At 42.7% G+C, this 18338-nt stretch overlaps 1 protein-coding gene across 3 annotated transcripts in view; it reads left to right on the top strand.

Annotated features, from left to right (window-relative positions):
- The first annotated feature begins 11844 nt into the window (after positions 1 to 11844).
- LOC308334301 (estrogen receptor beta-like) overlaps positions 11845 to 18338 on the top strand; it is a 272603-nt gene continuing 266109 nt past the window's right edge. For all 3 annotated transcript variants that reach the window (XR_013965882.1, XM_080790980.1, XM_080790979.1), the window contains exon 1: positions 11845 to 12180. The gene's annotated coding sequence lies outside the window, so the exon portion shown is untranslated. The remainder of the gene's footprint in view (positions 12181 to 18338) is intronic.

The following is an 18338-nucleotide window of genomic DNA, read 5'->3' as shown; positions in this document are numbered from 1 at the left end:
AGTGCTGACACCAAAATGGGTGCCCGCCCAGAATGGGTTAACCAGATCAAATGAACTGTTCTTGCGTGACTCCCTACAACATCGAGGTTGCAGTAATGCAGCGACCCATGCAGGAACGTGCACACATAGACATCAAAGGGGCCGGGCTTTCGGCCCCTAGCTGCCCTTTTACCCGTCTGCAAAACGGTGCACCGATGCAGCTTTTACTATGGTGAAAGAAATGCAAAATGCAACTCCTATCCATGCCATGCCATGCCATGCCGGAAGGCAGCATTCAGGATAATTACTTTTTTTTTCTCTCCGAAGTCTCCTGAACTTGAACTCAGTATTTTTGCGCAGAACAAATTTGTTTCTAAATCCATGTCGTTACACTAGCTGAAGAGTGCTGCAGGGTTGTGCCCCGAAAATAGCTGATCTACAAGCTCTCAACGCGTCGCGCTGCCACACGTTGTGAGTTTGTAGATCTGCTATTTCTGTCCAAAAGTGCCCTCTTAAGGGGATTTCAGCCCCCTGCCCCTCTGACACTATCCGTATGTCCCTACAGCGACCCACCACTGCCCTCAACCACCACCAGCAGCTGTACACGTGCCCCCTGCCCCTACAGCGACCCACCACTGCCATCAACAACCACCACCACCAGCTCCACACGTGCCAGGTTGCCACACTAAAGGACAACTTCCCACTCTCACTTCTACAAAGCTGCCAGCATGTCATGTGATGTCCAGTGTGATGCCCGGTCCATCCTGAGGTCACCCTGAACCGCTGACCGCACTGAGACCTCCTCGCCTTCGTCACCCGGGAGGTCAGGCCGGTTTTGATTCCGTTTTCTCGTGCAGGTCCGTTCGACTACAACACAGAGGGCTGTATTTTGCGTGTCTTAAGTACCAGGTCTTATTCCCTAACTTGAGTAAACTAAAGACCTGGAGGCGTGATCAATGCCATTTGGCTATTCTGAGTGGCCAAAGAGCATTGATCACGCCTCCAGGTCTTTAGTTTACTCAAGTTAGGGAACAAGACCTGGTACTTAAGACACGCAAAATACAGCCCAGAGTGTCCAACTCTGTGATTTATACAATACTATATCATGTCAGTGGTTTTCAACCCGTTTTCATATCAAGGACCATCATTTATTTGGCATTTGAGCCACGGACCACCATTTGATCAGATTTAGTCTCTCAGACTCAAAACCTGCTGTTGGTTACATATAGGAGAGACAATTAACAGCCAATTATTTTCTGCATTCTCATTGGGTAGTAAATAATGCTGATGTTTAACAATTAATACTGTAACTCTTGAGAGCGTAAAATGAAACCAAATGAACCCGTACTGGGGTCCATTTGGTTTCATTTTACGCTCTCAAGAGTTAAAGATCTATATAAGGGTTCATTGGGTTTCCAACTACTAAAGATCTATAAGGGTTCATTGGGTTACCAACTCCATCGTTTAGCTGGGGACCACCTCAAGGACCACTGGTGGTCCCGGACCACTGCTGTATGTGGTTCATTACACATTCTGCATACAGACATACAGTACAGTACAGTACAGTACACACACAAGCCTCTCCAGGCTGTTGGCCTGAGCACGGTCTGTAGTTGATCGATTACGACTGTCGGACCGATTGGTGATTCCATAATACTCCTGTTGTTGGAAGCATTATGCATCTGTAGGACCAGCAGTGGTTCTCAAACGTTTTATGATTACAACAACAACCAAAACTAAACATAACATAAGACCTGCAAACCAGCTCAGTGGCCTTGTGGTTAGAGTGTCCGCCCTGAGACTGACCTCAGACCAGCTCAGTGGCCTTGTTGTGGTTAGATTGTCCGCCCTGAGACTCGGACGTCGGGGTTCAATCCCTGGCCAGGTCATACCAAAGACTCTAAAAATGGGACCCAGTGCCTCCCTGCTTGGCACTCAGCATCGAGGGTTGGATTGGGGGTATAAGTCCCTATGACATACTAGCGTCATGTCCAGGGGGTGTACTTGTACATCAAGCTGCCTCACGCTACAGAAACAGGAGATAGGCTCCTGCCCTATGGGCCTCATGGCTACAGAAACAGGAGATAGGCTCCTGCCCTATGGGCCTCATGGCTCGGCAAGGCTACTTTAGTTTTTACTTAAGACGGGTCCATTTGGCCCTGAGGGTCCCTGCTGGTCACTTTGAGAGCCATTGGTTTAGAATCAGAAGAATTAGAAGCTCAGGAAGTAGCCTGTATACAAAGGCTCATATAAAAGTGCCAGAGTGAAAATGGTCATCATTAATATGTTCAATGATACTGTATAATTATACAATACTATACACAGATTATATTGTATCATCTTAACATTCAAAAAGGTAGAAGCGCACACCAGTAGTGGGGAGGTGCTGACCGCAGGAGATAAAAACGTTGACTAAGAAAGAAAAGAGACCGCACAGCTCGTAGTCACGATGCTAGAAACTTTATCAAGCCAACGTTTTGGCAAGCAGGTTGCCTTCTTCAATACCCGCTCATAACTCTCAAATGTCATCATCTTAACATTCAAAATTTGTGACAAAGAGATAAGTGCAGTTTCCATTATGAGTGTAAATTTGTGCACTCTGCAGATTGACATTGACACTAGGAATGGTTTATGAACAACAAGTGAGGAGGTTTGGCAGAGAGAGAGAGAGAGTGAACTCCACGGCACCCCTTGGGAATTTGTTGATAGGGGCATAACCTTCCATGTTCCTCTTACTGATGGATCAATCTAATCCTGGGCATGTAGGACTTCTCCTTTCTCTGGGCCAGCTGTTTCCGGAATGAGAGGGCACACTCTTTTCATTTATTTATTCATAATTCCTTTGCCCTCACACGTCGCACCGAAATGAAAAACACTGATTTGTGTGCAGGGTGCAAAGGTTTTTCCAATCAGAGTTCACCAAAGCAAATTGAGGTTCTATAGCTACACACGGGGTGGGAAGTATTGGAACTGCTTGGGGGATAATAATTTATAAGTGAAGAATGATTCCTTTCAGAACAAGTAACAAAGAAAGGAAGCATGTGGTCAGTCCGTTGCTCTCCCCAGGTTGGCAGAGTGTATAGCGCCCAAGATTAAAACATTTAGAAGTAACAAAGAGACAACACGTTACCTTTACAAACTGTCTACTATGTCAATTCACCAAAGTGTTTTTTTTATGTATAGTTATAGTTTTTGAGTGGTGCAAGTTGTGCAACCACTCCTATAGACAGCTGTGTCCGTGTCCGAGCATGAAAATAGCGTTATATATAGCGTTTTTTTTTCAGTGTCGCTGTTGCACAGCTTAACACAAGGACACACACAGTGTACAGTACAGTACAGTACAGTACAGTACAGTACAGTACAGTACAGTACAGTACAGTACAGTACAGTACAGCACAGCACCACTCACTTCAGACGGGTCCGATTTCTTTTAAGCATCTGGCAAATTCATGTACACTTATGACTGGCGTGCGTGCGTGCGTGCGTGCGTGCGTGCATTTATTTATGTCCATGCTGCACACAAATGAGATGCATACAAGGACACAAATAGTAAAGGTGCAGTGTAGAGTTACGCTTACAAAATGATGGCATGTGTTTTCATGTTACAACAGGCATGTCACTCTACTGTATCTACTGTATCTATGGGTATAAGTAGCAGCGTCTCTCTGCCATATGTGGCGGCTGCCAATTATAGCAGAGATACTACACTTAGCCACACTTAACACTTAACCCATTCTGAACGGGAACCCATTTTGGTGTTGGCATCATGTTATGCTTTAGCTATTGAAAAATAGCAGATCTACAAGCTCATAGCGCGCCACCGAGTGGCGCGCTACGAGCTTGTAGGTCTGCTATTTTAGAAAAAATCGAAGAACGACTGACATTTCTAGAATCTGATCTCAGGTCAGAATGGGTTAATCAGACCAGTGTGTGTCCAGTGGAAACCTCGTATGAATCTGATCTCAGGTCAGAATGGGTTAACACTTACACTTAACACTTAGCCAGTGTAGTATAGTCTGCACCTATACTGTACAGCCCAGCTCTGAGATGTTATGTAGAAGGAGTGGTTGGTATTTTATGACCTTGGTCATAAAGGCTTCCTCTATAGGCTGTGGTCAAAGGTGCAGGTTATCTCTAATACAGACACTTCTCTGGACTCTTCATCGACCGCGACAACATCTGGTGTATTATTGGCTGTCTAAGCATGTCTGGGTTATCATCACAGAGTTGGACCATGGATGGATGGAATGACACAGGAATGTTTGAACATTCTCACCGAGGAGGATGCATGATATTTTGTCCTTTCGCTATGAGTTCCACTATTCTATCATGGCGTGCTACTGTATGTGCATAACATCCATTCAAGATGAGTGTTTGACAGGGTTCCAGTGATCTGTTCTGTGGTGTGGTAGCAAGCAATGAGTCTGGTGGGGGGAAGGTCGACTTGCAGTCTGGCTTTAACTGTGAATGTTAAAGAGTCGTCACCTATATAAAAGCTTCATTCGGCTCTTTGAGATGACACCGCTATAACCAAAGCTCTTGCTGTTTTTGCTTTTCATTATGTTGGTTTCACTTTGCTTATCCTTTTGTTTTATGTTATAGTTCCCTTCGGGAAGGAACGTCAGGTTAAGTTGTAGTTTTAAATTCCCCAATTTGCGGTTAGATTTCAGTTAGGTGAGTTTACTGTTCCACTCAAATATTTATCCTATTTATAATATCGTCTACTATTGATCCTCTATTATAAATGATTGCTTATATACTTGAAAGTCTATTAACTTCCTCAATGTAATTGAGCCATTTGTTTGCATGAAACAACAAACTTTTGTAACTCTGTAAACTTTTTGACTGAGAAGTCAAAAAGTAAAGACTTTTTCAACTTTGAGTGAGGTTTCCTGTCCCGTTCATATGTTATGTTATTGTTTACCCATTTATCCCTAGACATTCTGGGTCGCACGCACGCACGCACGCACACACACACACACACACACACACACACACACACACACACACACACATTTCTATGATACCGCAGCTGTTTAATCTATTGGAAATATTCTATTTTCATAGAACTAATAATGCCTTGCATATTTCCTGTCAATCCTGTGTAATTGTAGATTGCAGAAAGCACTCATATGTTCATGACAGCGGACGACCGACATACCTACTGTAGCCTACTCACAAGATGTTCCGACCCTGTTCAGAGGTATAAATCTACATTTATTCCACCTACTGTAAATCAAAAAACCCCTCTCTATGATGTTTCTATGATTATGAACAAGAGAAAAGAATATAAAGTGGCTGACAATCTGTCACCGGAGCAACGTGTTGTTTTTGGCAGCAAATTTTGATTTTGATTAGTTGAATAGTTCTCACTTAGTTTTAGTCAAATGTTATGTTAGTTTAGTTTAGTTTAGTTTATTTCGCACAATAAAAACAGTACAAAAAGGTAACATCAATAAAAGAGAAGTGTGTGCAGGTGAGAAAAGAAACCCAGGGAGGGCTTATATGTGGTTCTCACCAAAGTTAATATACAATTTAACAAATAGTAATATACAAATAGTAAGACAAAGTAATCAAACATAGGTATGGAAAATAACAAAAACAAAAACAACAAGAAATACATTATTTACACTTGTGAAGTGTGTGTGTATAGTCACACGTGTTAGTCTAGTTTCAGTCGACTAAATGTCATGCGATTTTATAGTCAACTAAAGTCTACAGACTAAAATGTATTTTGGCGGTCCTTGATGCTGAAAATAGCCGATCTACAAGCTCACAACGTGTCGCGCTGATTTCCATCAATTCATGAATGCTCAAAATGAACATCTGAAATTCACCATGGCAGCAAGCTCAAAAGAAATGCATTTTCTGGACAAGAACCGGAAACCTACTGATAGGAATTCCATTCTACATGGTGACTCATATCATCCTCTCTCTCTCTCTGAAAAGGATCTCTCAGTTCAACCGCATTAGACCAATCTGCAGCTCTAATGAAGAGCCCCGGAGGGCCGCTTCAAGACGAAAGGGTACAAACAAACCTGGATGACCCACCATGCGCCACAAAGAGTTTCCGGTATGTCACAGAGACCACCGACAGGAGACACAAAGAGGCTGAACAAAGAGTGTTCTTTCTGTGCACTTGAATATTCACCTGCATCTACAGATATAGAGAAGGCCATTAAGAATCATTGGTATCATAGACACAGACCCTGTCCTTAAAAAATGTTTACCTCGTCCCCCTCGGGTGGTACATACGGTACTGTAAGAGGCCCCCAAATTTGCGGAATAATTATTCTGGTTATAGGGCGGAATTATCTCCCCCAGCATCCACACATTTCTTAAGTGCCATACAATTATCCATGTGGCAGATGCCAACAATGCAACTTTACACGCAAATCAAAATATTTTAACCACCCACACACAGGGAAGAAATATGACATTATTATATACAGCAAATGTGATCTATATGCTCAAATGTCCGTGCGGTCTTGCCTATATTGGCAAAACATCAAGACCCTTAAAAACATGCATATCCAAACACCGCAACAATGTTATCACTATAGCCCTGTAGTGCATTTCTGCAAAAGCAGGTCACAATGTCTTTACACTCAGATATACAGGGGTTATTGATCCAACCGGGGAGGGGGGGGGGGGGGGGGGGGGGACGGACATCAATAACATCCTTTTAAAAGAGTGAGCTTTTGTGGATACACACATTACAGACTCTCGCTCCAAAAGGTCCAAACGGAGATCATGATATCAGACCTTTTCTATAAATGGCACCTGGTGTTGTGGATATATACAGTATATAACTCTGATTTCATTACATTCTGTTTATGCGTCCATAGATGCACATGGACTTGGTATCAACATATACTGTGTATCCCTATTCCCTGACATAATTTTATAGCTAAACGGACAGAATTCAATTTTATTTGAATGATGAAACCCAGCTGCCATTAATAGTTGGAAATGGAAATTGCGGAAATTGTAATTTGCGGAAATGGTGGAAATGGAAATTGCGGAAATTGCGGAAATGCGGAAATGGAAATTGCGGAAATGGTAATTGCGGAAATTGCGGAAATGGTGGAAATGGAAATTGCGGAAATGGAAATTGAGGAAATTGCGGAAATGGAAATTGAGGAAATTGCGGAAATGGAAATTGCGGAAATTGCGGAAATGGTAATTGCGGAAATGGTAATTGCGGAAATTGCTCTTCACTTATAGCTATCTATTTTCAGGTAGATTGTTTTATTTTACTCAGTCAGCCATATCACTACTCATTTTTTTTCATGAAAAAGGTCATAGCTGGGTAATCTATTTTCAGGCAAATTGTGTTTATTGTATTTTATTTTACTCAGCCATAACAATTTATTTTCTGTTAACCAACTTGCTGGCTGGCAGGCAGGCAGACAGCTACTCATAGACAGGCAGACAGACAGACAGCTACTCATGGAGAATTGGACAGGCAGGCAGTCAGACAGCTACTCATAGACAGGCAGACAGACAGCTACTCATGGAGAATTGGACAGGCAGGCAGACAGCTACTCATGGACAATTGGACAGGCAGGAAGGCAGACAGCTACTCATAGACAGACAGACAGCTACTCATGGACAATTGGACAGGCAGGAAGGCAGACAGCTACTCATAGACAGACAGACAGCTACTCATAGACAATTGGGCAGGCAGGCAGACAGCTACTCATAGACAGACAGACACCTACTCATGGACAATTGGACAGGCAGGAAGGCAGACAGCTACACATAGACAGGCAGACAGACAGCTACTCATGGACAATTAGGCAGGCAGGCAGACAGCTACTCATAGACAGGCAGACAGACAGCTACTCATGGACAATTAGGCAGGCAGGCAGACAGCTACTCAGACAGGCAGACAGACAGCTACTCATGGACAATTGGACAGGCAGGCAGGCAGACAGACAGCTACTCATAGACAGGCAGGCAGACAGCTACTCATAGACAGGCAGACAGTAAGACAGCTACTCATTGACAAACAGACAAATAACTACTCATGGACAGACAGACAGACAGGCAGGCAGGCAGGCAGGCAGGCAAAGAGCTACTCATGTTATGTGCAATAATTTGTGCAGTTATGGAAACAGCTCTTTGTGTTTATGCAAGAAAATGTAACACATTTATTTATTTACATATTGTGTGCATGCACATTGTACTTTGATACATTTTGCGAAAATAAAGCAATTGAAAGAGAGAAGTTATCAAGTATCATTAATGTCGTAATTTTATCTACTGGCCCCTGGCCCCTTGCCATTTTTGTAATGTGGCCCACAGGTAAATCTATTTGAGTATCCCTGGGTTATAGCCCATGTTTTTTGAAATTTTGAAAAAAAAGGTTAGCCTCGTTTCTCATCATTTTGGACCATGGGCTATAGCCCATATCGTACGGCATACTATAGCGCGCCGTTTTTCATCATTTTTGATGATTTGACAAAAATGAAAAAATGAAAAAAACGATGGGTTATAGCCCATGTTTAAAAAAAAAAAAAAAAAAAAGTTAGCCTCGTTTCTCATCATTTTGGACCATGGGCTATAGCCCATATCGTACGGCATACTATAGCGCGCCGTTTTTCATCATTTTTGATGATTTGACAAAAATGAAAAAATGAAAAATACGATGGGTTATAGCCCATGTTTTTTGAAATTTTGGAAAAAAAAGTTAGCCTCGTTTCTCATCATTTTGGACCATGGGCTATAGCCCATATCGTACGGCATACTATAGCGCGCCGTTTTTCATCATTTTTGATGATTTGACAAAAATGAAAAAATGAAAAAAACGATGGGTTATAGCCCATGTTTTTTGAAATTTTGAAAAAAAGTTAGCTTCGTTTCTCATCATTTTGGACCATGGGCTATAGGACAGCCTATAGGACCATTACATTAGCCTGCGCCTTAGGTTCAGAGCAGTGGTTTCCAACCAGTGGTCCGGTCTGGGGACCACCAGTGGTCCCTGAGGGGGTTCCTGGTGGTCCCCATGCAGCTAAATGGTGGAGAGTTGGTAACCAACCATATTTCTGTTGGCAGACTCTCCTGTTTTTAATTGTGCATAAGCCATTTTGTTGTCCCTGTTTTTTGCTTACATTTAGAGTAGACAAAGAGGCGCTCTTTATAGGTAGCTATTGATTGATTGAAATATTTATTAACAGTTTGCAGAATTACAGTACATTTCAAGAACAAACTCAATACAAAGACTGTTAACTGTGAGTGGACGACCCAATTAAGCATTACACTTGTTTACAACAGGGTCCACCATGTTCAATTCATCAAAACATTTAGAGACGTACAAATAGACACTTCTATATAGTTAAAAAACAGAACAGGAATTCATCATAAAGGAAGCAATATTTCCTCATACCTCATATTTCATAGTTTACTACCATCATGGACGTCACAGCTGGCATGCCCCCCCCCCCAGCTCCGTATTGAAAACAAGGAAACAGCATACGGCCTCCAATTGGGAAAGAGTGGTCAATTAGCAAAACTAAAATAACATGCTGTGGAACAGTGGAAGCATTAGGCTACTTTTTATAAAACCTGATCCACTGTTCCTCGTTCATCACAGTGGGGAGGCAGACAAATGGACCTGGTTCAAGTACCTTGTAAAGTAAACGTGTGCGTGCGTGCGTGCGTGCGCGACTGCGCGTGTGTGCGTGCACATGCATGCGTTTGTGTGAGAATTGGATATAGAGGGTATATATGCGCGTGACATCATCATCAAACCCGGAAGTTATGCAGGAATGCCTACTGAGTGGCAAAAAACTACTTTCTGGTCTTGACAGCCCGTACCGTACATCCAAACAACATTACACAATGTTAAACTCACTTTGCATGTTGCTTTGCCACTCGATGTGCCACTCACTTTAACCCATTCTGACCGGGAACCCGTTTTGGTGTTAGCATCATGTTATGCTTTAGCTATTGAAAAATAGCAGATCTACAAGCTCATAGCGCGCCACCGAGTGGCGCGCTATGAGCTTGTAGGTCTGCTATTTTTGAAAAATCGAAGAACGACTGACATTTTTTTAGAATCTGATCTCAGGTCAGAATGGGTTAATCAGACCAGTGTGTGTCCAGTGGGAAACCTCGTATGAATCTGATCTCAGGTCAGAATGGGTTAAGCATGCGCATACCCTCTATACTAGACCTGTGCCCGTCTGCCACCGTCTGTCTGTCTGTCTGTCTGTCTGTCTGTCTGTGTCCCTTTTGTGCCCATATACTGTATATATGGAGATCTCTATGTCAGTCTGTCTGGCCTTGTCTGGGAAGTCCTTGTGCAGTTCATGGTAAACGTCTGCGTGGAGAATCTGGAGAATGTCTGTAGAGTGCAAACTGAAGAGTGGACCGACTAAAGTAATCAAATGGCAGGTGTGGGGAATCCTGCAGGTGTAGTGGGAGGTCCGACGGAGCACTGGTGGCCCGGTCTGTTTAGAGCTGGCCCAGTCTAACTTTGAAAAGACGGGTAGGGAGACGAAAACACAAGAAAAACAACAGGAGCCGCCGCAATTCCAATTAATTGGCCCAGTCAATAATTTTTATCCACGCTACGCGCCTGATACAGAGACGTGGTGAATTTATAGTTTGAACACTGTTGTTCCCCAGTTTCACGTTGCCAGACATCCATCCGTCTACGGCACGCCAACTGGTTGTGGCCCCCATCAAGTGACCTTTTGACCAACAATGCGGCCCTCGCCCCAAGTTGAGTTCGGCACCCCTGGTCTACGGTCTCTATAGTATCGATACATCTGGGGAAGTCTAAATCTAAATACTGTTGTATTATATTATGGCCTAGAAATGTGGTGAGAATGCCCACTAACAAACCTACACTTGCTGCTTTGAAAAGCAACTACTTTAATTGTGCCTGTCGGGCACCAGCAGCCTACTTGGGAACGATGCAAGTTGGCAACAGTGAAAAATGAAACTCAGGAATACATACCCTACCCTAGTATATGCGATACCCGTTATATACCACGATGTTAGTGGTAATAATGGATTACAGACATACACACTATACACAGTATGTACACACAGAGATGTGGGGCTCCATTTTCATCACCGCTAAACCCCTTATCCCTAAACTTCTTTGCCTTTTTAAAAAAAAATATTTTGCAAAACATTTTTGAATAGTTAAAATGGCCAGTCTACAAGCTCACAACGTGACTATAGTAGATTGGATAGTTGAACTATTCAAAAATGTTTTTCAAAATAGTAAAAAAGAAGTTTAGGGATATAAGGGGTTTAGCTTTGACGAAAATGGAGCCTGTGGTGTGCAAGCTCCTTCACAGTGGAAATATTTGTTTCTCACTTGACCGGGGTCAAACTGTGCAGGTGATTGATTGATTGATTGATTTAAAACTGTATTAACAGTTTGTAGAATCAGCACAAGAAAGCAGTTATACTGCTATACTGCTATTAAGAGGATTAAAAAAAACCCCAGAAAGCACTAATTGGCTTGTTTCAATTGGAGTCCTCCATTTTCAATCCATCAGAAAATGGTGGAGTACAACAGGTTGCTTGTTGTCGATTGATTGCCTCTATTGATAGGCCTACTAATATTTACATTAAGTGCATACATACCTTTGTGTTTGATATGGTATATCGAATTTAAATGTTTTTGTTTGTTTGTTTGTTTAGTGTCATTGCTTTTCTATGACGAGTTGGTTGTGTTGTTTTTGCAGCAGCAGCCATGCTGGGGACGTGTTGCAAAAGTCAGTCAGCGGGTGTGGTTTATATTCTGACGTCGTTCGCTTGGTTGACAGACAGTGAACCGAACGGACAGGGTTTTACTGCACGTAGACACATTCACTCAGACCGTCCGTAGCTTCTGGGCAGATGAAACGGATCCCGTATCGTATCGTGTGATATGCATGGACTTTGTCAGTCAGTGGCGCAACAATGTGACTACAAATTATAGGCAACACTTCAGCGACAAGAAACTTTACCGCCCCGTATTATACCCGCGTAGTGTGTGATCTAGTTGAATATAATTGTTGAGCCAGCTAGTGTCAACGGTCTATGAAGACATAAACAGCCTGTCAGGGGCGGCACGTATACCGGTATACTTCTGCTCCACTCTGCCGCCACAAGCTGCCAAGCAACAACTTTCCCCCCAGCTGGCGTGCATTATTATCTGTGAGAGAGACTATAGCTGTGAGCCCGTGACATAAGGTAAGAAAATAAGAATCCTTTCCTTTTTTAAAAACAAACGGGACTCGATCGAGTCTGCCTTCTCGTGGCTCGGCATAAACAAAACTTTTTGAGGCTAAAGTCCGTATTAGTGCCGTCGGGTCAAAATATGTAGCACGTATGAGGCAAGCCAGCAAGCCTAGCCTATTAAACTATAAATAAATGTGATTTATTGTATACGATCATCCACACACACACGTGCGTTCATTTTGTGTAGTCTAGACTCGAGACCGTTTCAATCTTGACAAAACATTCTAAAATGAGTTTCCAAGTTTGTTATTGTTTATTTCCTGGTGTTATATTTTGTGAATTAATATCAGGCTCTGGAAATAAACTTGGTCCCGATCGAGCTGTTCACTATATCAACGTTACTGACATTCAAAGGTCTGTCAATATGTGGAATATAGTATGTTACCTAATCAATCAGTTACTTGAACGTACCTGTTACCAAATCAGTTTATTTACTAGTGATAGCCTGCCCTACAGCAAATGCAGCTCCAAGGGCTGAACATAAGTGGAAATAACCATAATAAGTAACACAAAAATTAAGTTAACATAAAAACACGAAAATGAATATCCAGGGATCTCTCTCTCTCTTCCTCTTTCATTTCATTTGTATTGTATATTTCATTCATAGTGTGTGTGTGTGTGTGTGTGTGTGTGTGTGTGTGTGTGTGTGTGTGTGTCACATACACACATACCTGTATATCTGTAAAAAGTGCAAGTCGAACTCAAATAAATGTGCAATAAATCCAGTCTAGAGGGCTGTTTAACCTTTTCCTCTGACACCCTCAGTGCCTCATGTCCTCCAGAAAGCCATTCCATGCCCTAGGACCATTACATTAGCCTGTGCCTTATAGGCTCAGAGCAGTGGTTTCCAACCAGTGGTCCGGTCCGGGGACCACCAGTGGTCCTTGAGAGAGGGTTCCAGGTGGTCCCCATGTACCTAAATGATGGAGAGTTGGTCACCAAATGGACCCTTACACACTCAAGAGTTACATTATTGTTAAACACCTGCATTACTTAACCCATTCTGACCTAAAATCAGATTCATACGAGGTTTCCACCGGACACACACTGGTCTGAATAACCCATTCTGACCTAAGATCAGATTCTAAAAATGTCAGTCGTTCTTCGATTTTTCAAAAATAGCAGACCTACAAGCTCGTAGCGCGCCACTCGGTGGCGCGCTATGAGCTTGTAGATCTGCTATTTTTCAATAGCTAAAGCATAACATGATGCTAACACCACAATGGGTTCCCGTTCAGAATGGGTTAATTTACACAAAGTCTACACAATTAGAGAATGTAAGAATAATTGTTATTTTGATCAACTTTTGCCTAATGGTACCAACCATCAATACATCAGAATTGTGGACAAAACCCTATCCAACAATAACAAGATATTATTAGAAGCTAAATGCCATCAAAATGGTGGTCCAAATGCTGAATAAATAATGAGCCTTTAATTGATACGAAAAATGTTGAAAACCACTGGTTTAGAGCAGACCAGAGATGGCCATGATGAGGGATCTACTGGTTAGGGTACTGTAGGCCTACATCATGAGTCATAACATGTCTTAACCCATTCTGACCTGAGATCAGATTCATACGAGGTTTCCACTGGACACACACACACACACTGGTCTGATGAACCCATTCTGACCTGAGATCAGATTCTAAAAATGTCAGTCGTTCTTCGATTTCTCAAAAATAGCAGACCTACAAGCTCGTAGCGCGCCACTCGGTGGCGCGCTATGAGCTTGTAGATCTGCTATTTTTAAAGAGCTAAAGCATAACGTAATGCTATCACCAACATGGGTTCCCGTTCAGAATGGGTTAATAATACCATGTCAGTCATTTAATCGGGACTGAGATCATTTATCGATTTTATAGACTTAATACAATAATTTGATAATCGATTCTAAAACTAACGGGTCAATACTTTAGCGGCATTGCAGTGATTTGTCAGGTTTGATGTCAGTGTTTCCCCTAGCCATAAGGAGGGGGGGGGGTGTTGTGTGTGTGTGTGTGTGTGTGTGTGTGTGAGAGACGTTGGACCAGTGCAGACGCATGCAACATTTTATTTTTTACTGTCATTTGCAGTTATTTGTCTTTTTTTGTCCTATTGGGAGCCTTGTGTGGTGTGCCCAACACACGATAATGCACATTGTGTGCTCTCTTGTTCTGGTCCTGACTCCTGGGCAACATAATTTATGATCTGCTGAGTTGTGTATTCTGTCAAGTAGTTGATGGCATTTTGTGTTTGATCAGAAAGGACAGCATTGCAATAGTCCAGACTCCAGGGAGAACAATAGTGCTCCAGACTCCAGGGAGAATGTGTGCACTAAATCTCTCTGGTTTGCTGATTCCTGATGTGAACAATATTAATAACATGTACATTTTATGTACATGCGACTTCAATGTACTGTAGATGTGTTAGTTTCTCTCTCTCTGACTCCGTTTCGATGACCAGTACCTCCGTTTTGTCCCGGATAAACCTGAGGAACCATTCTCCATTTTACAATTTAGGATGGATGGATGGATGGATTTAGACGCTCTTAATCCAGAGGGATTTACATTAAGCAAGAACAAAGAATAAAATAATCATGGTAATACATCAAATACATACAAAGTATGTATTCATCATGAAACATATACGTAAGCTAAAAGAGTAACAGTGTTATTATACAGTGCTATGTTTACATAAAATGCTATATACACACACACACTGATATATATATATATATATATATATATATATATATATATATATATATATATAAATTGAGCCTTTTCATACGCCTGTAGGAGGTCGAGGCTAGGTCAAGTACTGCGGCAAGTGCTATATGAGCTAAGATGGAGTCTGAAGAGGTGTGTTTTCAGACTGCGGCGGAAGATTGTCTACAACAAACGACTTCTAAATCCTGATAGTTTTCTGAAAAACCCCATGTTTCTAATCTATGTCAGTCGTTCTCAAACGTTTTCATGTCAAGGACCCCAAAAAATATATGTAATTGGCCGCCAACCCCCATCTGAAAATATGTTGTTCCAGGAACCCCCCAGAAACAAAGATTTTACTTAAAAAGAAATCAAAGGTCAAGATTGTTTGAAATTGTTCCCACTGAGCAATAACTTGACAGTAGTTTCTTTATCAGCTTGTTGAGCAATCTGTTCTATATTCAGTCGCTGAGCCGAAATGACTTTTCATGACTTTCTCCTCATTGGCTGTCCTTTCAGCTACTGTAATGGGGAGTCCACATTGCCTTCCCATACTCTGAACGGGCAATTTAATGCCTTGTCACCAAGCCCCCAGTAAGGCTGGCCAACGTTGAAGCCGTCAAGCCTACTGGTTAAAGCTGGAACTGCAGGCGGGCCCGTGCTGCTGGGTAGGACTGACACACTACACTAGGATAGTGTGGTGCCGAGGAGGAACGATACGAGCTTGTAGATCTGCTATTTTTTTTTAATCGTGAAAATGTGGCACAAATCTTTGAAATATATTCTTTCAGAGCGAACGTTTTTAACTCAAATCTTTGCTTCTGGGGGGTCCCTGGAACAACATATTTTCAGATGGGGGGTCTGTGGCCAAATGCAGATAATTCTGGGGGTCTTTGACATGGAAAAAGGTTGAGCACCAGCTCCTTCAGCTCTGGTGCGTGTGGGGTATCTGGAGAGGAGGTGACGCACGGGGGACCCTTTGCATTTAAATAATTGATAATTCCCGGAAAAGACGTGCTGTGATTGGAAAGTAGTCGCTGGAGTGCAGGGATGTGCTGTGGATTTTTTTACCTGGTGGGGCGTGTCACGTGCACGCCAGTTAACTGGTGGGTTGTGTCACGTGCACGCCAGTTAACTGGTGGGGTGTGTCGCGTGCACGCCAGTTAACTGGTGGGGTGTGTCGCGTGCACGCCAGTTAACTGGTGGGGTGTGTCGCGTGCACGCCAGTTAACTGGTGGGGTGTGTCGCGTGCACGCCAGTTAACTGGTGGGGTGTGTCGCGTGCACGCCAGCGATCACAGAGGGAAATGAAGTGATCGGTTGGGTGTGAGCTGAGGGTATTGGTGTGTTCAAATCAAAGTTTTCAGTTCTCTACAATATTGAAGAGAAGACTTTCGTCCGCACACTCGACTTACGTAACCGTCGGTGCGTAGGCGATAACGCAGAAAACGTGCAGGAGAAGGAGGGAGACCTTTCACCTTGCCTGAGGAAGGTTGAAAGACCGAAATGTTGCACATTTAAAATTCAATCTACAATAAAATGTTAATCTTTGTTGCATTGAGTTACTGTATGTACCTCCCATGAAGTTGACTTTCGCTGAGAAGCAATGTGTGTTTAGCAGATCATTGCCCTCTTTAGTCTGTTTACATAATCAATGGAATAAATCACACTAGTAGTGACACTAAACAGTAAAATACAAATGCACCCTAGGGTCCCTTTTGTTACATTCTTATACATACTCACAGAGTTCAATATAAATACTGGGGATTTACTATGTACAGCAGGTATGTGAGGGAGGACCTAATTTAACCTTTTTTTTTTCCATATTTAATTTAACCCATTTTGGACGGGAATCCCTTTTGGTGTTCGCATTATGTTATGCTTTAGCAGCTATTGAAAAATAGCAGATCTACACTCCCACTTGTAGATCTGCTATTTTTCTTAAATCGGAATCTGAAAAATTAGAATCTGATCTCAGGTCAGAATGGGTTAAAGAGAAGAATCTTCTCTTACTCACTTGTGCCAGTGATCACCCTGCTCTGTGCAGCATGTTGGTACCCGTGCTTCACTGCCTAAGGGTGCGTACCCCAGCCCTAATGTGCAGCATGTTTGTACCCTGCTTCACTGCCTAAGGTTGTCTTAACTTGCCTACCCCGGCCCTGATGTGCAGTAAGCAACAATGGTAGTGGAGGAGCTTAGGTAGGAAGAGATGAGGGATATTTCGCGCAAATTTGTCTAAAAGCTCAAAGTTTTGCACAGATGTCGTCCAGGGCGTGCTTTAACGATTTAGCCAGGGTGCCCGAGCCGGTGACCTTCGGGGTCGCCACAGCGGCCAAATCCATAATGGCCACCATTAACAGCCTTTAATACAGTAAGGCAACATTTTCTTAATTTTCATTATGCTTTAAGCAGCATGTGACGTGTCAAACTATAGGGGTTTTCATGATTTTGAATCCATTCCAAGCATTAGTTTTGCACAAAAAACACTCCTTAGGCTAAATTCGCCCCTTAGCCACTTGCCCAAAGGAGTGTTTTTTCCGTGCAAAACTAATGCTTGGAATGCATTCAGAATCATGAAAACCTCCTAGTTTGACACGTCACATGCTATTTAAAGCATAATGAAATGTAGGCAATTTTTATAGTGTATAGGCTGTTTTAACCCATTCTGAACGGGAACCCGTTTTGGTGTTAGCATCATGTTATGCTTTAGCTATTGAAAAATAGCAGATCTACAAGCTCATAGCGCGCCACCGAGTGGCGCGCTAAGAGCTTGTAGGTCTGCTATTTTTTGAAAAATCAAAGAACGACTGACATTTTTTAGAATCTGATCTCAGGTCAGAATGGGTAAATCAGACCAGTGTGTGTCCAGTGGAAACCTCGTATGAATCTGATCTCAGGTCAGAATGGGTTAATGGTGTTTTAAGAGCAAACCACCGCCACCGCTCCAGCCCTTCTCTCTGTTTTTAACTCACCACCGCTCAATGTTATTTCAGCTCCGGTGGTCTCAGCTCACCACCGGAGCGGTGGTCACCTCACCACCGAGAATCCAGACTATGAATAGGCCTTGAGCATGCCCTGGGCTACATCTGTGCAAGATTTGGCGCTTTTAGACGAATTGGCGCGAAATATTATCCCTAAGCTCCTCAGCTAATGCTTCCTTCCACTGCGGTGTAACAACACAGCACCACATGGAATGGCCTCTGTGCAGCTTTGATTGGAAAGGTTTACTCTCATGGTGTATGTCCTCCTCTCGCTTCCCCCAACACTCAGGGCGGGAACCCCTTTTGGTGTTTTAAGCATTATGTTATACTTTAGCTATTGAAAAATCTGCAGATCTACAAGCTCATAGCGTGACACACAGAGTGCAGCGATACGAGCTTGTAGATCTGCTATTTTTGAAAAAAATCGTGAATGTAGTGCA

Source organism: Protomyctophum bolini (assembly GCF_963924005.1).
Source record: "Protomyctophum bolini genome assembly, chromosome: 19".
Lineage (NCBI taxonomy): Eukaryota > Metazoa > Chordata > Actinopteri > Myctophiformes > Myctophidae > Protomyctophum > Protomyctophum bolini.
Note: the sequence above shows the minus strand (reverse complement) of the source record. Positions and strands in the feature narration are given on the sequence as shown.